Raw genomic sequence first — 27,125 nt, forward strand, 5'->3', positions numbered from 1 at the left:
TATATCAAAGAGTCTATAACAGCGCCGATCAGTCGAACCACCCGGACCCCCAAATATGTGCCACCTGCGATTTATGCTACGATTTGGCATTAACATTTCTGTTTTTTTTTATCATCTCTGAATTAACGACCCACACGATGAAGCTCGAATAACACAGCTCTCCAGGGTCGAAATAATGTTGCTGTAATAAAACACCCTCTAGATTATTTTAGAATTTTGGATTTGTTTAACTTTTCGGCAATAATTTTAGCCAATTTCAACGGACCTACCTAATACGCTCTTCTGCCATCTAAATTCCAATTTGGCAGTGAAACCAACTTTTGGAGCCGTTGCACGCAATAACCTTTCTAAGGTTTGTCGCCCCAGCTCAGAGCGCCCCAGGGGGACACCTTTACTCGTCGCGCAATTAAGACCAGAAAAACAACTCGCCCCGTGGGAGATTCGGGTGACTCTGCAATCAACATTTGAAGGCTGAAATTTCCAGCGTATGAAACGCGATGTAAAATCCACTTAGCAAGAAACTCAAATTTAAAGGCCCATCCCACCCCCGCTGTGTGTTCATAGCCAGAAATATATTTATATTAAGTACCCGTTTATTTCCACTCGGCTTTTTCTTGTTTCTCTGGCCTTGTAAAGAAACATCTCTTTCCATCTCTCTTCTGTGATTTTCTTGTAATTTTACTGCACTATTATGTATATACACCATTTGTTTCATTTTGCTGCTTGCTTAATTCGTGTTTGTATGTTTACACATATCCGTATGTCGTACATAGTGATGTGATATGTTATCCCACCAGTGATTGCATTGATGGCGTCATGATGTCATTTGTGACAGTATGCAAGGAAACACATTGACACACACACACATTTGCCAAAATTCCAGGGGTAGCAGAAATCACACCACACACCCTTTGACCTCACTGACATCATTAGACTGATATCATATGACATTTGACCCTAAATCTTCCCTGGAAATGTTGTCACATGACCTTAACCCTAATGATAGTTCAATAATTGTCCCGTTATAATAGCATGTTCAGTATAACAGCACAACACAGATTGATGTTTATTTTAGATAACACCTTTATTTTTTAAGTAGGGTGCTGCCATGATGTATAGGGGAATAGTACTCATTTATCATTGTTTTATATGAAAAATTATGTTTCATTAAAAGGAGAACACAGTGCCACAAAACACAGACTAACACCGGGAACCTAGATTATTTATACCATGAAATGTGATCATTTACTGGTTCTCCTGGAGTGTACCTCAACTAGAAATGTATTCATAAATCTAGGTGGGCCATCATATTTTTTTTAAATAGTAGTTATGTCTCCTGTATTAATTGAAATGGACCATTGGCCCTATTCACAAAGGCACATTTGATTTTAAACATAGATTTAAGACCAAAAGCCTCACTTACCTGGATCCATCCATGGATTTCTGGGAGGTGTAAGCCCTGTTGCAGATGCTGACATCTCCACCATGCACTTTTAAATCCAGAATTCAAGAGCGGGGATTGAGGGCGTTACTCATTGTTCCAAGGCTTACTTTGGAAGTTTGTGCTGCTGTAAATCATTTGCCACGGTGGGAAGGAGAATGGATCACCATCAAATTTGGTGGAGGTTTGGTGGAAGGGGCTTCTCCACAGTTTAAGCAGAGAAAAAAAAAATTGCATTTGCACTGTGGAATCCATTCTCACCGTGTGGAGTTTTCTGCCCTGGAGAATCTCATTCAATGGGAATGGAATCAAATCTTGGAACTTCCAACAAATCCCTACTTGAACCAGCTTCGAGTATAGCTTGCATGTGGATTCCAATCAGTATTTGTTAATTGCAAAAAGTAATAAAATCACACTTGAACATAGATTTAAAAATCCCAAGTATAGTTTTACTCGTTTTTTGTGAATCACCCTATACATATATAGAATATGATCTATGCTATTGGCTTAAAATTACTCCTTATTGTTAATTCAATTTTTATTAATTTTGTTTAGCACTATCACTAGTACAAAGCACATAGGTGAAGGTCTTGATCAAATACAATAATTTTCAATGTGGTAAAAATATTAAAACATGGCAATAACTTGTTTACAACTATTTATTTAATCACAGTTCCCATTGAACTGTTGACTTTATTTATTTTTGGAGAACTTAAAGGGCAGCTCCAATGGAAGCTGGAGAAAGTAAACACTGCTCATCAATGCACTGTTTCCTTTGCCAGCCCCGCAGACAACTATAAGCAATGACAGGTACGGCTATCATGGTGGTTCCTGTCAATGTTGAATCTGTCAAACATGACGGACATCCGTCCAACTTTTATCATGTTTTCCATTTTTCTAAAACAAACTCCCAAAGTGGGAGTTTGTTTTAGAATAATGAAAAGCTATGTTGAGGGTACTTATGTTTTTTTACTGGGGCTAAATTGACTCTACATTGAATGGCGGTCTGTTGGCTAAACTCCAACGGCCTGTTCTCCGTTGGGCCATGGAAGGAGTACATCTGCAACAGAGCTGGAATAGGCTCCCTTGTCAACATACTTAGGGGCATATTTACAAGCCCCTTTCCCCAAGGGAACGTCACTTTTTACGATGTTCCTGTGGCGATAGGGGCTTCGCCTTATTTACTAGGCAGCGTTAAGCCACTTAATGTGGCTTACAGTGTCTTGTAAATAAGGCCCACCATCATGCTATGCTTAGCGTGAAAGGGGAGGGCAATGGGTGTCGCTGTGGGCGTTCCACCACAAACACCATTGATTCTGTTACAGGGGAAGCGTAAATTGGAGGCCGCGCCAGAATTAAGACCAGGAAAATCTGTCTTACTCTGGCACAACGAGGAGAAATGTTTCATTTCTCCTTGTTTTTGCTGTTTTCATGTGTTTATGTCCAGGAAGGTCCCCCTACCTGCACATAAACAATCATTTTTTGTAAAATCCCGTTTTGCAACTTCTAAGTGTGCTGCATTAAGGAGCACACGTAGAAGTTCCAAAACTGCATTTAAAGATTGCTTATGTGCAGGAAGTGGGACCTTCCTGTAGATAAACAATCTTCCCCTGCACGCCGACACCCTTGCACTATGGTGCAACGGTGCCTGCGTCAGCGCTAGGCTGCTAAGTGTAGCGCCAGCGCAGGGGGAAATGTAGGGCTGCACCATATTCTTGTAAATTTGGTGCAGCCCTGCATTTCTGAAGTGGCGGAGTGAGGCGTTAAGTCAGGAATGTTAGCGCCTCACCCCGCCACTTTCCTTGGAAATATGACCTTTAATGTCCACCCTCCACTGAATAAGGCATTCAGACCTTGAGTTTGACAGCAAGGTACTCCATCTTCGTTGTGACAGAGCACTCTCTCAGTCAAACTCTAAATCAATCACTAAATCATGTATTTCTCCTTAGCCGAGACATTGAGTCAAATAAAGAGCTTGAAAGTGGAAGCAGGGAATGCCCTTCTCACTGAAGGACTCGGTATACCCTGCTCTCAGGTGCCTCTTTCCCCATCCATGCAAGTTGTATCTGTAACCGAGATAAACATGCGGTGCAGTGTGGAGGAACGAAAAAGTAGCTAATGCTTGTACATACCACCAGTGTGTTTGGTTGGTTGGGTGTGGGTTTGTAGCATTACTTTGGTAGGAGGTGTTTTGGTAGTGTGCATGATGATAAGAATGGCACTTTTTTCATATCAATACAGTCTAACAGCCGCTCTTGTACAAAGATTGTGTGAGTGGGTGGGTGGTTCTGCTTGATAGAGTGGGTCGGGTATGTTAGTTCTACGCAGTAGGGGCGTCAGCTGCAAAACTGTAAGCACACTGGTTCCTGCTTATTGCATACCACCGCCAAGTACGTGCATAAAATAAACTTGCATAGACTAGAGAATTTCAGCTGTAGATTTCATATTTTTTGTTTTTTAAGGTGGAAAGATGCTGCCTTTGAGTTTAAACACTATGGGGTAGATGTATCAAGCTTTTTTCTTGTGGCAAACGCTGCAATTTGCAAAATAGCAGCGTTTGCGACAAGAACGGGAAATGAGATGTATCATGCAAAAAGTTAGCAATATTAAGGAATCGCACATTTTGCAATTCCTTAACATTGCGCAAGCATTTAAGAAATCGCAAATTGCGATTTCTTAAATGCTATGTATGAAACATTTAATTTTAGCAAATTTTGGCTAAGAAATCGCAAATTACCACCAACTTGCAGTTGGTGGTAATTTGCGAATTCTTTTACAAATGCACTTTATGAAATTTGTAAAGGTGCCATGTGACGCTCATACATGCCCTTAGGGCAAGTATGTGCGCCATATGCACACACATGTAATTTTCAGGGGTGCAGCAGGATGTCCTTGAGACACCCCTGCACCCTTGAAATTATTCACAATTTGTGATTCGCAAATTGCGAATCGCAAATTGAGAATAATTTCACATTCATTCCTAGGGGCCTCCTGGCCCATAGAAATGAATGTGAAATTATTCCTTATTTGCGATTAGCAATTTGCTAATCGCAAATAAGGAATATTAAGAAATCGCTAAAAAATAGCAAATTTCTACATACATGCCATTTTGCAATTCCCAAATAGCGATTCCTTAAAAATCGCTATTTGGAAATCGCAAAAGGGTATGTTGATACATCTAGCCCATTGTGTTTAAGTCCCAGGGTGCACTGTTCAAAAAGTTGCCCTATTAGGTGCTGCCAATTGAAATTACAAATCATTAACACAAATACATACGACTGCATGAAGTACTTCAATTTTTCACAAACTATTTTGCACTATGATATCCAATATGATGTTGAGTAATGTCCCTCACAAATTCCATCATTTGTATGACAATCAGTCAACATGAGATTCACTGTGAAATATCACAATTCTTACCAGTCTTTAACTAAATGATGTGATAGTATCAACATGAAAGCAACAATTACATTAAAGAACAAAAGGAAGAACAAGAGAACAAAGATTCATTCTCTGTATTCAGTGTTCATATAAGCAAAATTTTCCAATTTTCCAAATTCCAATCTTTCAGTGATGCGTCCAACACTTCCCAATGCATTTCGGTGTGTGCACCTTCATCAGGGGAACACTGTGAAAATTATAATCACATATGTAACCAATGCTTTACAAGAGGCAAAAACAAAAATTATACAAAATTGCATAGGCATTTTCATGTGTTACAAGTGTATATTACTAAATCAAAACAATTTGTATTCATATTAGATTTACATTATTTGTCAATATTTTGTAAATAGGTTTCACATCAGTTAGCCGCAGTATTCCAGGGCAAGGCTACCAGCTTTCGTACACCACTTCAGCTCATGCGTCTCCAGAGGAAGCCGTTTTGTTAAAATATTTCTTTCCATATGTGGGTGCAGGAGAGCTCATAACCAAGACTGTACACTAATTAAAGAGGTTGTATCAATTCTTTAGGTGTTGTATAGCACGGACATAGCAAAGGCATTGGGTCATGTTACAGAAACTTTGTCTTGGTGCACAAAAACAACAAAAACCAAAACAAAAATCACATAATATCCATTTTTACCATTTTTGCTGTTTGTGTTATATGGAATAGAGAGCAGTATTTTCTAAACTGCAACATCGTATTAAATGTTAATATATGGAGACAATAAATGCCCTCTACATTTAAATTCGAAAAGTTAGGAATATGTTTGAAGCAAAATAATTTTGTTCCATTTTCATTAAATATATACCAAAAGCATTGAAAAATCATTATGTGATTTTTTTTAGGTAGGTGTGTTGATAGCACAGGTCTCAAAGAGACCTACTGCTTACAATGTATATGGAGTGGGGCTTTGGATCAGCCCATTCCAACAGTTGGCTTTCTTCCACCAACATCTTTCAGATATTGGCCTAAGACATTGCAAATCACGTCTTGGCTCTGCCTAGTGGAGTATTTATCTCTCACCTATAGGATGTTTCAGTGTATTTTTGAGTACTTTTGGGTAGGCCAAACACTCCTTGTTCCATTCACAAATGCCCCTTCTTGTTTCTTTACTGTGAATTGTGGTGGGAAAAGTGCACTCAGATATGGGTTGCGCCAACTATTCTGTCTGTTTAACTACATGTTTTTGTATGAAAGAGTGGCTTTTGCCCCCAATGATGGTCACATTTATTGTGTTATGGTAACCTAATTCTTTAAATCAGCAAAGATACAATTAAGAAATTAAATATTGTAACAAAGTTTAGATCACAAAAACCAATGACTGTTAATTCTGTCCATCATTTACATTTATTTTTCTTGAATCTCATAAAGATGCCTCTTCAATATCCGGTGTAATGCCCGGTGTTTCCTCCCATAGCTACCAGTAGGAAGGGGAGGACTGAGAGTATAAAGAGCTAAAAACACCAGAGAGACAAAGCCTTGAAAAAGCCCAGACTTAGGGGTGAAACGTGTTGGCTGTATAGGGATCACTGTAAATAACACCACAAAGATCTGCAGCAAGGCGTACCCTTGTGATACCGCATACATTGAAATCCCTGTATGGACTGATGACATTAACATCCTAAGGAACTGTTTGACCATCATCAAGGCATCTTTCTGATATTCAAGGAAAAATAAATGTGAATGATGGTCAGAATTAACAATCATTGGTTTTTGTGATCAATACTTTTTTAGAATGTTTAATTTCTTAAATACGCTTTTGCTGATATACATAATTAGATTACCTTAGCACAATGAGTGCGATCACTGTATTTTGCAGCCTTAGCTTGAGTGCTTGCATTGAACTAAATGTGGTACTTGTTTACAACTAATGCCCTCTCTGGCTGCTTTTACTGGCTCTCTCCTGCTCGTTTTGCTTCAATGTGCTAACACTACATGCAGTAACACATTAAAGTCAGACCTTTGACTTTGCCAGTGCTCGTTCTAAGGAAGGGCAGTTCATGGTGTGTAAAAAGCTTTATGCCACATGAAAAAGAAGCATGGATCCATGATGTGATTTTGCAGGTTAGCCCTGGGTCAAAAAGCTTTCTGTGATACAGACTCTGGAAAAATATATTTCTAACTTAATATTATGCAGATAACAACAGTACAAAATGGTTTGTTCTTTTTTTTGCACTGCGGCAAGCTTCTGCAGTATGGCCTCACGGTCCAAGTGAGTGTCTGATCTCAACAATAAGCACTGAACAGTAAATCTGAATTACGAGGTATATACAGACTTAAAAACCTAAGAAACAAGGCTTACATGAACTCTTAACATAGAACTGGGAAGATGGTGGTAATTGATCAAACAAGGCACCAATCTGTCCTAACTCCTCTCCTCATTTGACAGTGTGTGTGTCCATGATTGGGAAGCTGCACAGTCATACATGACAATATACCCGCTTCAGGCGGGAGACTCCAGATTTCTGAAGCAAAAAATAACTTTATTTTGACGGTTTCCCACCGAAAATTGTATCTGCTTCAATAGAAGTCAATTGAAAAAAAAATACATTCGCCCTGTTATTGTTTTTTTTAAACGCCCACTTTCCTCTTCTAAAATGTTGGCCTGTATGGCACAGTACATCCAGATTTGACAATAGAGCAGTGCTGTTCTGTAAAAACTGAACCCAATTCCCGAAGCCAATTTTGGTCCTAAAGTACTTTTACAATAAAAACTGGCTGACTCCATACCTGCAAGGCAGCCCCAAAAGGCGACCCACATTTGTGTAATGTCACAAGTTAATCCCATCGAGGCGTACTGTGCCATGTAAATTTGTGATGCCCACAAACACACACCGTTTTTGAAATTTCACAAACGCCTCTGGTTCATTTCCATAAGCCAAGGGCTGGCGTAGACACTCTTAAGGGAGGGAAGGGAAACGGAACACCCCAAAACGTTGTGGGTATGTAGGGCAAGAAGTTCGTTTCTCCAAGGGAAAAAATATTTTTACCACATGGATAAAACCAAGAAAAAAGTGATATCCCACAGTGGTGCCTTTCTCCAGCACGTATTCGTGTCCAATTCATCACCATTGACATTTCTACACGCTGATGCATGTCACGTGGCTTTCTTTCCCGGAAGTAGGTCCGAAACCTGCGAACTCCATGGGGAAGATTTACAAGGCCTTTGCGCCGCTTTTGCGTCATTTTTAATATGTGAAAAGTGACGCAAAAGTGGCGCAAGAGGATTGTAAATAAGCCCCCATGTCTTTCCATGACCTACTGCGCAGAAGTTTTCTTTCCGATTTTTTATTTAATAATATTAACCTAATAAGCTCATCGCTTTTAAACAAAGACACTGCTGCTTCATTATCAGGATTCGAACATGGCGTCTGTGTTTACCTGTCGTGATGTAAGAATATTCCGTAGAGCTTTAATCAGCGCGAACACCGAGCAGGACCCAAGAGGCCCCAACCAGCAATGGAAACGAACAAACACAACGGGTTGATGCCACCCCTGGGAACCCCTGTGCCCAGCCACCTGAGAGCCGGGACGGCTGGCACGGTAATGACTCATTTCTGATCTGGGGAGGCGGCAAAAAATAGGATGAAGAAACCCACAGTAATGGGTTCAGAGAACGCGCGCTTTTTTATTTTGACGATCCTCTTTTTATGCAGCACTTGCTATGATGTTCTCACCGCCTTGTAGCGCTATATAGTGACGTGTTACCTACTAATGAACTCTTTATTTTATCCACCTCGAAGTCGTGACAGGCTCGTCCAAAATCAAATTCTATGACGTGCCGGTCACAGACAAAGCTTGATAACGGATGCCCCAGGGGCGGCTCTAGGCTCATGGTGGCCCTGGGCAGGGAGCGTAGGTGGGGCCCCCGGAAGAGGGGGTCTGGGCGGGGCGGAGTGCGGAGGCCAGTGAAGAGGGGGGTCAGGGTGTTTGGAAGTGGAACAAAGCTGGAGCCGCCAAATCCCTGCCAGGGGCCACCGCGCAAATATGTATCCATCCTCAGAGGATTATTATATTAAGGATATATTTTGGCATAGTGGCCCCTGGGGTTTGGGGGCCCTGTGCAGGTGCACAGCTTGCACATGCCTAAGGCCGCCCCTGCCATGAACACCCCGGAATACTTTAAAATAACAAATGTTTTTCCGTTTTATACAACGCGACCTCCAGCCAAAGGTAACAGAGCTCTTTACTTGAGCACCAGTTACATTACACTAGGACACATTTATTATTGGTAGGCACTGAAAGATTACATGATTTTAGCCAGAATCACAGGATGTTGATCCGACAGTGAGACTCCAACCGTGGGGCATATTTACAAGCTCCTATTGCCACGACAGCTTCACTTTTTCAGACCTTGTGGTGGCGATAGGGCTTTGCATTATTTCAAAGGCAGTGTTAAGCCACTTAGCACGGATTAAAGCTCTTGTAAACAAGGCATCCTTTCACGCCACACTTAGCTTGAAAGGGGATGGCAATGGGTGTTGTGGTGGGCGTTCCACCACAACACACATTGATTTTGACGATGCCCTCTATTTACAAGGGTGGTGTAAATAGGAGGCAGCACCAAAATTAAGACCAGGGAAAACCTGGTCTTAAACAGGCGCAACTAGTAGAAATGTTTAATTTCTCCTCGTTTTTTCTGTTTCCATGTGTGCTGCGTTGTGCAGCACACATATAAACTGCAAAACACCATTGATTGTTTATGTGCAGGAAGGTATTCCTTCCTGCACATAAACAATTATTTAAAAAAAATTGTTTGCAATTTCTATGTGTGCTGCATTAAGTTGCACACAGAGAAGTGCCAAAACTCAATTTGAAGATTATTTATTGTTCGTGCACATACACAATCTTCCCTCAACGCAGACACCCTTGCACTATGGTGCAAGGGTTTGGGTGACAAACTGGCATGGGTGCCAATTCAGGACGGTGAGTGTAAAAATTCAGGACAACCGGTCAAAATTCAGGACAAAAATTCAGGACAGGAGGTCAAAATTCAGGACAAAATGTAAGTTTTACACACACATCAGAAGAGGTCACACAATTGTATATAAGTAAATAAATAGACAACCACTTAAGTGAAAAGAAGTTTATATTAGGTTGAGACAATTGTGCACAGTATGTGCGCAGCTTTGAGCAAATGTGCAGGTCTTTTTGTAGTAACAAAACCACCCCCTGCCCCCCACCTTAACAGCGTCTCAGATAAAGACTGATGACCAGTCCGGCCTTGCTAACATCCTTCAATGGTGACCCTCCTCTTCACATAGACCCTCTCTCATGTGTATTTAATTTTTTTTATAGTGCTACTCATCCCAAGTACGTAGGACAGGGTGTCGGAGTGCTTTACATCACACACATATTATATAGAAACAATGACTCATATAAATGTTAAAGTCAATCTATAGGAAATGTACTTAAGATAATGGGGGTTACAAAGTGTAATCATTCTTTCATTCATCATTCAGTCTTTCACCATTCCTTCTGTCCTTCCATCTGTGTGCCCATCCATATCAATATTCAACCATTTGCAAACCTATCCATAATCTATCTTACCATCATTCCACTCATCCATCCCTCCATCCCCCTTTTCACTCAGCCATCCCTCAATTCATCCTTTCACCTTATCCATCCATACATTAATCTATTCACTCTTCCACTCATCCACCAATTCACTCATCCATTCAGCCATCTACCCTTTCACACATCCAGCCATCCTTTCACGTACTCATTCATCCACGCACTCACTCATCCTTCCACCCATCCACTCTTTTTATCCATCCATCCTACCTTTCTCTCTTTCATTTAGCCATCCATCCTTCCATCCACCCATGCATCTACTCGTTCATTCATGAATCCATCCATTGACCCTATCACACACCCATCCTTTCACTCATCCATCCATCCACCTTTTCACTCCTTTACTCACCCATCCATCCTTTCTCTCTTCCATCCACCCTTTCGCACAATCACTCATCTATCCACCCTTCTGTCCAACCACCCTCCCTTTCACTCTCTCATCCAGCCTTACATCCACCCTTTCACTCATCCATCCATCCATTCACCCTTTCACTTATCAATTCATCAATCCATCCATTAGTTCACTCATCCATCACCTATTCACTCATCCATCACCCATTCACTCATCCATCCATCCTTTCACTCATCCATCCATCATTTGACCCATCCATCTACCATTCCACCCATACATCCATCCATCTATTTACCTTTTCTCTCATCCATCCATCCTTTCACTCACTCATCCATCCATCCTTTCTCTTCATCCATACACTCTTTCACTAATCCATTCAGCCATCCACCCATCCCTTTACCTACACACCTTTTCACATTAATTATGAGCTGAGCCTTTGTCTGCTGAGTTACAGACAGAAGAGGTCCATCAAGGACTTCACCCATGCTGTAGTTCCTAAAGCAAGGGGTGGGGCGGGTGAGGGCTCAGTATGCGCCTGTACATAGACAATCTGAAAAAGTGGAAGTCATGAGTCATGCATGATGCACAGTGCCACTGTGACATGGTGTTGTTTCCAGGGCTTTAAGAGGAATGAAAAAACTAGGGGGTCTCTCCAAAGGGGGTGTTCGATGTAATTAAGGGCATGGCTTAAAACATCTAAGCTAAAAATCTGTGCTTAGCATAGTGTGCTGCCCGACTGGTAACTTGCTGCTTCTGTCATTGCATCCAGATATATAACACAAGTAGTGCTACACCTACACGCCATAATTAATGGCTTTGTCAAAGGTTGCTAGTTGTTCAAAATAAAAAAAGCAGCAACCATGGCTTTGTTAAATATAACATTGAAAATGCGTCAGTATTAAAATGATGAGGCAGTGAAAGACCCATAACCCTTTTTTTAATCTTTGCACCACCTTTTCATGAGCTGGATTCTCACCAAGCAGCATGGGCGTTTTTGTTCATTTCTTCCACCTGACTCAATGTCCTGCCCCAGACTGAGGCAGGAGGAGGCCCACCACATGCAGTAAGAGTACAGACTGGCCCATTATCATTCTGTATGTGGCAATCAGCCACATGCAGAATGACAATGGGCAGGGTGGGGCTGCTCTTGTGCTTAGAGTAGTGTGAGGCGGCCTCATCAGGGAGCTGAGACTTCTGGCAGGGATACAGTGATGTTTCCCAATGCCCAAAATTACGGACAAAAGGCGTCCGTAAAAGGGATCATCACGGACAAACGCCGTGAGATGCAAATTACGGACGATCCGTGAAATTAACAGACGGCTGGCCACCCTAGCAAGGGTGTCTGCATTGGCACTAGGCTGCTAATTTTTGTGCCAGCGCAGGGTAAAACACAAGGCTGCACGATGTTGTTGTAAATACGGTGCAGTCCTGCGTTTCAGAAGTGGCGGAGTGCGGCGTTAATTAGCATAAGAATGGGACCCCCTCTATTTTTACTACAATGGTCAGGGAAAGAGAGGAAAAGCAAAACACTATCAAAAAATATATTCCCCCTTGACCTCTATAACTTTAACGGTATATATCCAACACTTTAATTTTGGTATTTTAATACATAAGGGCAAACAACAAGAAAAGTTTTTTTTGGAACTTTATAATTTTATTATTTTTTTCATTAGTTGTATTTCTTAGTACAAAAGTTTTTTCCCCATTTATCGATTTATCACATCAGTTAATATATTTTATCAAAAAACACATAGTATAAAACACATCATATTGTAATATCATCAGTAAAAAACTATTTCATGCAGGGAAAACAATATACAAAACAATCAACACTCTCACAGGTACATACACCCCTTACTTATCATGCATACTACATTCATTCTTGATTCTGCGTCTGAGGGATCGCAGGTGGTAGTGCAAATTAATACGCAAGGTCGATGCGTTTCGGCAGTGTAGACCGCCTTCCTCAGGACCTGTCTTGCAGAATACTCATGCACAAACAATATTTTTATGGCCCCTGCATGGTTGGGTATCTGTAACGATAAATGACATGCAATTGTTTCATTTGTTTTTCATAATCCTTTTTTTCATAAGAGAAATAAGAGTCAAGACAAAATTGTATGTGTTGTAAATCACTCCACACTCAACTACAAAATTAAAAACATAATTAATAAAAACTGGAGAATATTAGAAGTTGAAGGTGAAACAAACCTAGAAAAACCATTAGTGACATATCGACGTAACCAAAATTTGAGAGATCGTCTGGTCCACACCAGAAGTAAAATGGTCTCAGTAGAGAAACAAACTACGCTGACAAGTGGAGATACAATTCGAGGTAATCACAAATGTGGTAATTGTCATGCGTGTGATTCTGCAATCATAGGCAATAGTCTATCTCACAATGACAAAATGATTACTTTAAGATCATTCACAAACTGTCGCAGTAAAAACATCGTCTACTATATCGTATGCCCTTGTGGATTGCCATACATAGGCGAGACTGGACGCGAATTTAGGCTAAGATATAGCGAACACAAATCATCAGTGCGAACAAATAAGTTGACATCACCTCTGACCCAACATTGTACAGATCATAACCACAATGAGTCAGAATTAAAGTGGTGTATACTGGAAAAAATTCAATGCAGGAAAGGAGAATTACCAGAGATAACTAGGAAAAAACGGGAATGTTTTTGGATTTTTTACTTTGACAGTGTCAAAAGAGGCCTAAATGAGAATATTTCGTGGTATGTGACATAATAAACTTTGTAAATAAACCGTACATATATATATCACAATTTAAATTCCACTGAGAAAATAGTGATATAAGATTTATCACATATCACGTAAAAAGGTAATCAAATCACCCCTCAGTAATGGCCGCCGCGCTATTCTAATCATGTGACCGCATTCTAGGCGCTCCCAATGACGAAATATACCCGACTGCAGAGTGGTGTCAATACCTCCTTTAACACCGTTGGGTATTGGTATAAACTTCGTAAATAAACCGAACATATAGAAGTTACAATTTAAATTCCACTAAGTAAATAGTGATACAAGATTTATCATATATCACGCAAAAAACAGATAACTAAATCACCACTCAGAAATGGCCGCTGCGTTATTCTAGTCACATGATCGCACTGTAGGCGCTCCCGAAGAGGAAATATACCCGACTGCCGAGTGTTGTCAACATCTCCTTTTACACCATTGGGTATTGGCTGCGAGGACTCCAACCATGTGATCAGTTACATGGCGCGAAAACAACGTATATAGGTAACTTGAATAACAACAACATGTTAGGCTCCCCGAGCAGTGCGAGTGCGAAAACGTTTGGAATACTTTTGACCTAATGAAAGAGGAACTGAAGTAAGTACAGCGCACAGCGTAGCTAGCAACTTATCATACGCGATAGCATTTAAAAAGATAAGCGAGCGCTAGAAAATAGTTCTGACGAGGGTGCTTTTTTCGTCTACTTTTAGAGCATCTAAATTAATGTTTCCCTGGAACTGAACTTTGAAAGGCGCAGTGCTGCCTCAGGTCGCCCTCACTTTCCGCCGTCAGAGAACGCTTTGCGGGAAAGATGTATTACACCTATAGACAAGGTTAGTTCTTAAATTCCGACATACCTAATTATAATCTTAAAATCTGTGTAATTTAAAACGGTAGTAAGATTAGGTCTATGTGTTTTGTCTCAATACCTCTGCAGATACACCACGGTTTCGAAAATAATGACACAACGGTTACTCGCGTTTATAACCACTGAGAGAGTTACTTCATGCTCCAAGTTTCAGACATTGTGGCAACAAGGTCAGTAACATAGAGGCAACATCAATAAATAACCAATACATTTTCCTTCTATACTAAGCATCAGATAGTCAGGGTTTGTTCTCTGTTTATTTTTGGATTTCTGCAGTTAAACATCGGATCTATAAATAACAAGCCTTTGCACCAACAACCAGCAGAAAAAGATAATATCTGATAAAATAGGTAAGCAATTGGTGTATAATTACTTGATAAACTCCTCTTTTATAAAGACAACATCTCAGAATAGTGACAGATTCTGTTCCTAATCTTATACAGGAAGTAATACAAAAATAAGCCCTGAAGTCAATACTTGAAGCCTGATAGGAATCCTTTCCCAGAATTGAAGGTACTTTGTTTTTGATCTTAGTGACAATACTCTCAACCTGTCATGTTGAAAAAATTATTTTGCATGTGAGTAAGTCTCAAAATAGATAACACATGCAGTCAAACATAGAATTGTACTTATCTATTTATGTCACCTTATGTCTTAAATGATAATATCTTCTACCTGTCATCTAGCATAAATTGTGGATATATAAGATAAATCTCATTCAATAAGTCTTCTCTAACAACAGTACTTGAGTGTTCATGAAATTTTAAACACGTTCATTGATATAGAACTTGGGGATAACTCATTTGGTTTAAGTTTTGTGTCAACTATGAGAGACACAGGGATGTCATCCTGCTGCTCATTTCAGGTTCAACCACAAGAGAGTCATAGCAACTAAAGTAATATATGCAAATGAATAGTGTTCTCTTGGTTATACATAGGGCAACGTAACTGATGAAAACAATGGAAAAAAAGGATTATGAAAAACAAATGAAACAATTGCATGTCATTTATCGTTACAGATACCCAACCATGCAGGGGCCATAAAAATATTGTTTGTGCATGAGTATTCTGCAAGACAGGTCCTGAGGAAGGCGGTCTACACTGCCGAAACGCGTCGACCTTGCGTATTAATTTGCACTACCACCTGCGATCCCTCAGACGCAGAATCAAGAATGAATGTAGTATGCATGATAAGTAAGGGGTGTATGTACCTGTGAGAGTGTTGATTGTTTTGTATATTGTTTTCCCTGCATGAAATAGTTTTTTACTGATGATATTACAATATGATGTGTTTTATACTATGTGTTTTTTGATAAAATATATTAACTGATGTGATAAATCGATAAATGGGGAAAAAACTTTTGTACTAAGAAATACAACTAATGAAAAAAATAATAAAATTATAAAGTTCCAAAAAAAACTTTTCTTGTTGTTTGCCCTTATGTATTAAAATACCAAAATTAAAGTGTTGGATATATACCGTTAAAGTTATAGAGGTCAAGGGGGAATATATTTTTTGATAGGAGTGCGGCGTTAAGCCAGGAAGGCTGTGGCCGATTCATCCCAGACTGGGCCACCATTGCTGAACCGTTGAGAGCCCTAACTCGGACAGACACCCAGTTGGGGTCACTGTGAGGAAGCAGTATTCCAGCACACCAAGGGTGCCCTCCTCGGCTCCTCGGCTACACCACGCTGGTGTACTTCGATCCAGAAAAACGCACCAAACTGCCAGAGGATGCCAGCCTAGTAGGCCTCAGGGCAGTTCTGGCCCAGGAACAAGAGCCAGGGCAGTGGGCAGGCTTGGCATTTGCCTGTAAAGCTCTGTCCTGTCACCCACCGAAGCACGATATGCTGAAATCGAACGGGAAGCTCTAGCAATCAAGTGGGCATACAGGCATTTCCATCTCTACATAAGTGGTCAGCCCTTCAAGGTAGTGACAGACCATCAGCCACTTGTGCCCCTATTCAGAGGGTCAGCACTGTACCCACCTCCCAGTATTGAATGGTGTGCCATCCAACTGCAGAAGTACCTGATGGAGGTAGTCTACCAACCCAGGGCAAAGAACCCAGCCAACTTCCTCTCCGACCACCCAATACCAATGGATGCCCAGTGTGAAATCCAAGAGATCGAAACAATGGAAGCACACATCAACATGATCTCGGCAGCAGCATGTCCCCGAGCCCTGACTCAGGCCGACATCATGGAGGCAGCTGCAGCAGACCCGATATTCGCCAAGTTGCAGAATGCCGTCCAAGGGGCATGTGGCAAAACTTCCTATAAGACACCGACGACTGGTCGGGGCACGATCACGAATACCTCATGATGATGTGGAGAGTGAGGAATGAACTGAGTACTTAAGAGGATCCTGCATTTTCATCTAAGCAGCCCTGCACCACCACGTAAAACACAATTGCCCCACGGAGGATACCAGGGGTCAATGAAGTAAAAGTCAAGGATGCGGGAGAAAGTATAGTTCCCCGGATTGGGGTAACAAGTGGAAGAAACAGTATGACGTGCCTGGCGTGCCAACTGACTAGCACTTCAGAAAGACCTGCATCAATAATAATGGAAGAATCATGCAAAGCGCCCTAGGAGAAAGTGAGCATAGACTTTGGGAGCTTCCCAAATGGGATGGTCACACTAGCAATGATGGACACTTACTCCATGTATCCCATTGTCGAAGTTATCAGCTCAATGACATTCCCACTGGTGGCTCCCATACTGGAAAAGGTATTTGCAATTTTTGGCTTCCCCGCCGACATCAAGTGGGACAATGGCCCTCCCTTCCAAGGAGGATAATTCAGCGACTTCATGAAACATCATGGAGTGCAACATCACCCCCCAGTGGCCACAAGCCAATGGGGAAATCGAAAGGTTCATGAGGACACTCAATAAAATGCTGCAGATTGTGGTGGCCGAACACGCTAACCCAGAGTGCCCCCTACAGCTGTTCCCACTGGGCTACAGAAGCACACCACACAGCACCCCCCAACAGGCACAATGGACTCTGATGTTTAATGAGTTGCGCCGAGACACCATCCCTGTGAGCCCTGGGTGAACACCACCCCCATACAATGAGGATGAAGCCCATACGTGAAGGGAACAGTGAAATGCAGCAGCCAGCCACAGAAGGGGGGCCAAGCATTGCGACCTTCGGCCGGAGGACCAAGTAGTCATCAAGGACGGAGACCTGGATGGAAATTTAGGACACAGTACAAGCCAGGATCATGGACTGTGGTCAAGGTGGAAGGAACCATGGTAACGGCCACGAAGGGACATGAGACCGTGGCCTGGAACATCTCCTGGTTCAAGAAAGTGGAGGTGGCCCCACAAGACCAAACTATGGATGGTGGCGAGGCAGAAGACAGGAGCTGGCTTTGGGGGTAAGAGAACCCCACACCTGATATGGAGCCAGCCTGCAGGCCTCCAGCTATAGTCGAGGATGCCCCAATGTCCAGTATACTTTCCTGGCCGCAGTCAACATCCACGATATCGCCTGAGTCCTAATCCTCAACCAAGCATCCATCTCAAAGACTTTGCATGCCACCTGGATAGATGCGTGCAAACTCTGGCAAAGAACTAGGTTGGGATGGGATGTGGAAGGTCAGCAGTCCTGTTGTTCTGCTGGCAGGTGCGCCGGATATTGTTGCAACTGCATCCTTGGGCCAGGCATGGCCCGAGCTCTATAAATAAAATGAGCTGAGACCGCTTGTGGTCTTCCACCCCCACTACAGTAACTTGCATGAGTGTGTTTTCTTTGCTGAGCTAGAGAGGTCCACGAAGCACAACTCACCCAGTACGCTTGGGCACAACAATTAGGTTCATATTTCCACTTTGACAGACTAAGAGGGTAATTTAGAGTTTTGTGGAGTGGAAGTCAAAAGTGCGATTCCCTTACTGTGTTCCAGCGGGGAGCACTGAGTTTACACCGGTGGATCCTCCGCTGGCAAACACCTTTGAACAGACATCAGGTCCATCACAGGTCAGTCAGCTGACGTCACAGTGATGGCTGCCATGGCCTCTATACATCCTTCTCCCTACACAGGACAGGCATGCATGGCATGGCAGTGCTGGGTAGGAAAATGTCCAGTGGACCCTATGTGCAGGATGAAAGCTCCCTGCAGGTAATGTGTATTGTTTTCTTTTCAAGAAACAAACTCCAGCCTTTGGTAGACTGTTTCTTGAAAACAAACCAACCTTACCAAGCTCGCACAATAAATACGGCGCCTCGCCTGCTCAGAAAAATTCAATGCCACTATACCGACAACTCTGTTGAATGCACATCCCTGCCAGCCTGGTGAAAATCTCTGTATTCTGCAGGTGGTTCCCCACGAGAGAAGGGGAGGCCATGGCTTCTACTGAACCTCAAGACCAGAGGGCCACCCACAATGACCTGTGAGACTAGTGCAAGCCTGTGCTGACACCCATTTATGGTGCCCAATATACCACCTACTGGACCCTGGTAACTGTTTGCATTCTGTTTAGAACATACCTCCTGAGGGAGTCCTTAATATTGATTGGGTGCATCTAGTCACTCAAGGTTGATGCTACTGTGCTTCATGTATGACTGAAGTGGCATGAGAGATTAATGGTGGGAGATAGTTTTGATGCCAGAGTGATTGGTTTAGAGTCAGTCAGAGTGTCAGTCTGCAAGATGATATCCTGGAGACCAGACTCAGCTAAAGAAAAAGTTATGACCAGGCCAATAGGTATGACACTTGGACTCAAGCACTGACAAAAGCCATAAAAACTCCCTGCTGCTGTACTGGGCAAAACAATTTCAAAATGTTTGCTTTGTGTATGCAATGAATGGCTGAGATCAAGTATTAAATGTGTGTTGATCGATCATACTTTTCAGATGTAAAACGTTCCCTAATGCTTTCAAATAGAGGTTGAAAAATAGATCCAAACATCAGATAGAACAAGCATTTGCAATGCAATAGGTGTCGCATTTACAGTTTTATCTATTGGCATTGTAAAGGACCATAGCATAAATTCTCGTAAATGCGAGACCTATTGCATTGCAAACATTTTTTGTAGTTTAGAAGCGCCCCATGCTGAGCTTTTACGTTAATAAAGGTCGCACCCGGTTCTTTAGACAAGCTGCATCTAAAGAAATGGGCGCGCCCACCTTTAAAGTGAAAGCGCGATATGGTGTGCTTTTACAAAAAAAATTTTTTTGTCAATTTGACAAATAAATAATTTTTTTATAAAAGCACCCCAAACTGCGTTTTCACTTTAATGGCGGCCGCGCCCCTTCTTTTAGATGCGTCTCGTCTAAAGAAAGGGGCGCGGACGCTAATAATGTGAAAGCGCGGAATGGGGCGCTTGTATACAACAACAAAATAAGGAATAAATAGTCATACAAAACACTGGCGTTCGGCGCCGCAAATAAACCGAAGGTGCTGCGGCCACTGTGGTGTGCCGTACTATTTTTAAAAAAAAGCATTAGGAGAGAGCGTGTCTTGCCAACAGCAGGCAGGTGAAAACAATTAAAGGAAATAATATGCTTGGATGCTATAATTAAAGCCTACTGAGTAACAACACAAATAAGAGGGCCAGTCCTTATGGGAGGTTACAAGATTAGACAAGGCGGTACTAAGGAGGGACTACTAAGTCTATTGACCAATGAAAAGCTACAGTTTATAAAGGACAATGACAAAAGCCAATGAAAAATATGGGCGGAGAGTGGGCAGAGCTTCATATCCCTACCTGAATACAGCATGCCTCACAGAGCAATGCATGCACTGCCCAGGATCGACCTAAACAACTAAATACTGATGTGGGCTGATTCAAGATGTGTTTGTCAATTTTCTCAAGGTTTCTTAGTCAATGGATGAAGGAGACTCAACTGAAGTCCCCTAGATTATGTATTGATTTAATACAATAGCACAGCAGCCGTCACACGTCAAACTTAAAAATAGAGGCTGGGGCTAGTTGGCCTGAGTGAATCCAGAGATCGAGAGCAGTGTCAGGGGAAGCCATACCAGAGGGTCTTCCACTCAAGTCTTGGACATACGAATGGTGTTCCCCTCCATTGAGCTGATATAGGGTTGGGAAGTCCCTTCCCACCTGGGCGTTTTGGCCTTCCTCTAGAGAGGTGATGATGACAGGGCTACTTTCAGAGATGGAAGCGATGGCCATCCTGACATGCAGAATCTTTTTATTTTCAACAGAGCGCCTGTTTTTCTTGGCGTGCATCAGTGCTTAATTTGATCCAGTGGTTTCCGGTGCCCAGCACCAGCACTTAACCATCATGTGCTTTTCATGAGAACTATTTAAGGACACATTAATTTATGGTAGGCCCTGGGAGATATAAAGTCTGATTACGAGACGGCAGTATGAGGACCACAGACTCGTGGTGTCGCGATGGTGGCAGATTCAGCCACCGCCACACCGGCAGTCCGACCGCCCCATTAGGAGTTGGCCGGTTGGACTACCGTCGATGTCCCTCCAAGCATATTACGAGTTTCATCATCCTCCAGGGTTTACTTGGAGGTTCTTCCTCCACGTAAACCTTGGAAGAGACAAAACAAAGAGGGTCCTACAGGACCCCCCTGTGCCTCAACCGCATGTGGATGCACACAGAAGGGCTTAACATGTGCCCCCCTTGTGTGCATGCACAAAGGTTTTCGCATGGCATGGACTTTTGAGTCCATGCCGTGCAAGAACCTTGTAGAGCGGTCCCATTGTGTTGCCTTTTCCAAAGGCACCACAGCCTTTAAAAGAGGCACCACCATGGGTCCACCACGCCACCCACCTGCCAGACTACTGAAAAGTCATAATCTGGCAGGCGGCCGGTAGCAACCTTCCGAGGAGCGGTGGCGCAGCGGTTTGCACCCCGCGCTACTGCTCCACCAAAAAGTTGTAATCAGGCTCTAAGTGATTTGCTCAGAATCACAGGATGTTGAGGCACACTGAGACTCAAACCTGGATCCCCAGCTCTGAGGTCGGAAGTTCTGGCGATTATGCCACATCCTCTCCACTTTTATGATTCTGTTTTATGAGGTGCTAACAGTAGAAATGGGTTGGTGCAAGCTGCCTCCTGACAAGAGCCCTGGCACTTATGTTTTTACAAATTATTCACTGGTGTGGATGCTTGTATGAGTGTGGGTGATGGGCTTGAATCTGTTCCAAATATGTTAATTAAATATTCTTTCACTAAATGACGCATCTCAATTGATATTCATACTCCATGGTGTGATTTTCATATGCATGTATATTTAGTACATTGTGTGTTAAATGTTGAAATTACATTTAAATCTTCTTTTGATGAACAATGTTTTTGTGCATTGTGCATTGTAAATATTTCTGAATAATATTATTTTAAGACAAATAGTGCCTGACAAACAATCAATGAATCCTTTAATCTATAAACATATGTTTCTCTGTAAAGTTTCGGCTAGCTAGGCATCCTTTTTTCATTGTTTTGTACTGTATGACAAGTAAGATTCATAATTTGCTAATGAGCCTTTTTACGGGTTTGCTATTTAAGTGTTATTGTTACTTTGACCTTTCCTACTATGTTCTCTGTACATAGCTACATTTAATTAGCATGCTTTTAACAAAGTCCTCGTATGTTTTTGAAGAGTGATCTCCAGCCTGAAAAAACATTTAATCCACTTCCCCTCATTTATTAGTGGCATACCCTCAGCCCTGCCAGTACACCCTCATTTGAGCTATGTACCCACTTTGGTCACACTGTTGCCTTCTTTGACTATATACCCTTTTTGGTCTCCCCCAGAACAACACAAGCGATTTTGAACGAAAAGACCTACTGTGTAAATGTATGACACTTTCTTTTTCATGCCCAGGCCCATTTTTGTCCCAACCCTATCCAACTGGAAAACTAACAACCCCAAACGGTATGCCATTGGAATATTTATTTAGTTTATAGAATATTGGCTTCAAAAATATTTTTGCAAAAATACCGATGACAAAAATATTGACAAGGTAAGGGTATATAGGTAACTATAGCTCTACTCTACTTAACGCCACCAGCGCTTAATTTGAGCTGGTGGTTTCCGGTTCTTGGCGCCGCTATGTAATTGTCAACACCAGCACTTATGAAAGCTGCCACGTGGTGGCGATGCCTGTCTAATTTAGAGATGAGCAGAACAACATTTCATTATTAATATAGTTTAAGAAAGACTAATAGCTGCCTCCCAAGCCATTCATATAGCTTTGTGGGACTGGAATAGCCTGAATTGTCATTGGCAGCGTTGGTGCGGGCAATGGGTGAAGCAAGCTGCACTGGCCTCTGGACGAGGGCCTTGGCACTTATTTTTTTACAAATCAAGCAGCGTTCCCATCTACGTATCTTGCCCATATACATAATATCAAGGTACATAAACACGAAGTAAAAATAATAAATCTGTAATTACCATAGGTACTTAACTCCATATGTTGGATGTCAATATTTTAGCTATAATATGTTTGTGACAAATATTTCTGTAGTCGATAATTTGACATACAACCAACTGGATGCTCTTCAGTGGCAACACACCAAGCCACTGGACACCTCTATATTTTATTAACATTATATAATATTACACATTACACACCAGCTACCCACCACTTATCACTAAACAACACATACCCAAAACCTACTGTAGTGTAGTTCCTAGTTTCCCACTAGGCCCTGCGCATTGGAATAACATAAACAGTAGTATCGACGTGGAACTGCGGATATTCCAGGCCTCCACTGACTATGCTAAACTTAATTGGGTTGTGTTACCAACTAGCTCAGAGGTCACTGGAAACTTTCTTCTCTGCATAGGAAGTGATCAGCTTCCCTGGCAGAGACAAGAAGGGATTCAGCTTTCCAACAACCGTGCAACATGACAACTTTGCTCCTCAGATCAAGAGTCAATCTCTAGGGTCGTGTGAAACAATAGACATGTATTTCACTCAGTCAGTCTAGTGCAGTTTACTTTCACGAGATGTAGAGAATAGAGAGACGGGCGTTTGTCAATAAAGGGTTAACATTTATTGAACAGTCTTTCTTCTCGTACAAGAGAAATGTATTGCCACAATTGCAAGACTTGTTATTATAAAAAGTACGTACAGTAAGATAAGTATTGCGAAATAGAACTGTAAAAGCATTGATATGGTTTCTTAGCCATACAATGGTTTAAAAGTAATAACACATATATACAGTCATATATACATTAGGCTAACATACTCAACTGGTGCTTCTAACTAAGCCTACCCCAGTGTGCCTGACCTAAGCCTAACACGTGGAAGGGGAGTAAGTAAGTAGCTTTAAGTTAAGTTGGTTTTGCCAAGGTTTGTTTTCAAGAATTCTCGTCTAAGGGTTTAGTCAACACCATACCTCTGAATAGAATGATGGAGGATTGGTATCTCCTTCAGGGGTCACTCTCGATATCCCAGTCACCCGTGAGGGTAGACCGGAAACGCCGGAGCTGGATTTCTCTGCAGGAGAAAGGCAGCGGGTCTCTTCAGCGCGTCGAGGAAGGAGGGGGGACAGCGTCCGCGGGCAGCTGGAATCTGCTGGATGTCTTCGCAGAGGGACGGCTGTTCAGCTCCTAAGCGTACTGCACCATCGTTCGCGCTTTAGCAGCGATAATGGTATCAGTAGCTTCACCACCAAGGGGACAGCAGGCTGCAGCGACAGAGTGCTAGATTCACCAACACGGGGTCTTGCAGGCAGCTAGCATCAGCAACAGTAGCTCATTGCTTAAGGCAACGTTGGTAATATTTATACCTGACAGGTGCCGGGTTTGACGCAAGTTTGCTGGACATAAGACGTCAATTAAAGATGTCACTAGGAAGTGATAGTTATCAGTTGCTCATTAGAGTTCCATTACTAATCAAAACACAGCAAGCAGGGATTTCCAGGTTTGCTGAGTTTTTATCTTGTTGAAGAACTCGGAGTGTTAATCTAGGAATATCAGATAGTGACTTCTGCTCTGTCATTGCACTAATTGGTCGCAAAGGAAGTGGCAGAGAGCTATGCTGGAATGTGGCTCTGTTCGTGTGAGGCCAGAGATGACTTTTCTGAAAATCGCACTTGAACGGTTATGCCAATATAGGGAATAAATGGATTTATAGCCGAATAAGGGCATAAGGTCACAGTATCGATCAGGAACCTAGATAAACACGCAACACCCACTCCACGTATTCATGTCCATCAAATTACTAAAACTAAAGCAATTAGATGCATGTGTAACATTGCCCACCCCAAAATACATAAATGCATTCGAAATAGGCGTACTTGAAATACATGAAATTTAGATACTGTACGTTTTTTGAAGCATAGAAATCATTCAAAAATTATTGCATATGAAATCATTGAACGATTATGCAAAAAGGAATTACACATGAAGTATCTCTGACAGAAGAAAGGCGAGATAAATCATCATATATAAATGCATTGTAATAACATGTGCTAGAGGCTGGTGTAATGTTGTTATGTCTCTAGATGTGTTTAGAAATAGAAGTGTGAAGCTTCTGTTCTCTAAGAATAGTTTTTACGTTAAGCAAAGAATTGTTCGTGCCAAAAAAAGGTCAATATTAAAAATGTCCAATTCAAAGAATTATTGCTTGAACGGGGAAAAATAGAGTTTCAAAGCTTTTGCAGTTTTTGTTGATCAAAACTGAAGGCCGAATTCAGAGTTCATGGGAACGCTGTGTGTCGGAAAAGCTTCTAAAAGTTATTGTTTCTGTACGGGTGAGAACATCGTATCAGACAGGCTCTCAAAGAATTGGTCTACAAATTCAGGTGACAGTTCAACCAAATTAGATAGCGCTGTAACTTGGCAGGTGTGAGAATGATTGCTGTCATCATAGTCGGGACCAGCAATGCTCACAGAACGTTGTACCTGGATGATGTTGCTTTTGTCACTCGCTCCACTGTTACCACTTGGTTGTAGCACAGGAGTCTCCACGAATGCCGTCATCAGGATTGGTAGCCGCTGGGGACAACACAATGCGTGAGCCGTTATTGGACTGAGCAAAGTATCGACGTCCATTGGTACTGCTGATGGAAGTGAAAGACAGATGTCCAACACGCATTCATCGCCGCAAAGCATACACCGTAGCACAGGTAAAATGCAATTTTGCCATATCGGTCTGAATGAAAGGAACCAGGTCATGTTTAGATCTCTCAGCCTGGCCAATCCAAGGACGTTAGTTATCCTGTCCCGGTAGCGCATTGCTAGGATTGTCTCTTCCATTCCCATGGGAGCTATGTCTGAGCCGAGGCTTGCCATAACGAAGCAGGAGGGTCAAAAATAAAATCCCTGCTACGAGTCCCAAAAATAATGGTATGCCGCCAAAAACAGAGTGTACAAAATTAGGAACGATTCCCAAATTTGCCTGGAAGGGTGTTAGCAGTCCCGTAAAGACTGTCTTAAATATGCCTGGGATGCTTGTTGCACTAGACATGTTAAGGAGTTGGCTGAACATTTCTACGAAATGCACGGGGCAATTTGTTGATAAAAGGTCATGAACTTCAGTAGCTGTCCTTGCAACTAGAAGATCATACGTCTCTTTTGATGACGTTATAGGCACTGTTGTCTGTAAAAGTACAGATTTCATTTTGCTTAATGTATCAATTCGTATAGAATAGAGATTCAGATGAGGCCAGATGGGAGTCACTGTGTCTGCAGGCCCACTCGGAAACAATGCTTGCATACAGCATTTGACCATGGATGTTACTTCTACTAGATAACTTTTCCCTGGCACGAGGCCACAACATCTGTGATCCGTTCTAAGAATGTAACTCCCGTTTGCGAGTTGCATAAAGAAGGGCTCTATCTGAGTTGCAGGTGTGACTAGCTGGTGGCATGAAAGGTTGTTAGAATTTCCATCACATGCTCCGTGTAAATTAATACCCTGACACAAAAGTATACCGCTTAGTGAATGTTTACAGTTCTCACCACTAAGAAATACATTTTTGTCACTGTCACTATAGCAAGAATGAGTGTATGGTAATTTCCATTCAGATTTTACATATCCTTTACCCAATTGTTCATATTGGCCAGCAGGTATGTACTTAAGGCACTTTTTAAATCGGAAAGTTGTTATCGGAATTGTGATAATTCCGTGTATTATCCATTCAATGACAGGACTCTCTGACATTGTCAATGGTAATCTCTCGAGTTTTTCGATGCTCAGGATTGTATAGTCTGCTCCTTTCTGTGCCAAACGATCTGTTTATCAGTAAGGTTAAAACTGGAAAATAATGACGTTGTGTTGATTAAACGCCAAGGCACATAGCCTGAACGAAGATTTTGCAGCGTCCAGCCTAATTCTATAATAGAGCGTAATTGAGACTGGCCCTGTTGTAACATAAGCAAATCTCTGTCTATCACATCAAAGGCAGAGGATACAATATTGTCCAACGAATATATTCTGGAAGACAGAGTCATTAACCCATTGTCTACTACAGAAAGTGATTTCTCCAAATTAATACGATCAATTTCTCGTATTTTTCCAGCAGTTTCAATTTGCTTTACTTTCCAAGCCTCGTTGTAAGCAGCATAGATACTGGTCGCTATGAAACGCTTTTGACGCTGTTTGCGTGGTCCAAGAATGAAATCGCGCAAATCAGCACCATCTTTTAGTAAAGACACGTGTTGCTTAATTTCAGCCAGTGTGGATGATTTTAGCCATTCAAGGCAGAGTTTCCCTACACTGTATGTTGTT

Source organism: Lissotriton vulgaris, chromosome 5 (genome assembly GCF_964263255.1).
Source record: "Lissotriton vulgaris chromosome 5, aLisVul1.2, whole genome shotgun sequence".
Classification (NCBI taxonomy): domain Eukaryota; kingdom Metazoa; phylum Chordata; class Amphibia; order Caudata; family Salamandridae; genus Lissotriton; species Lissotriton vulgaris.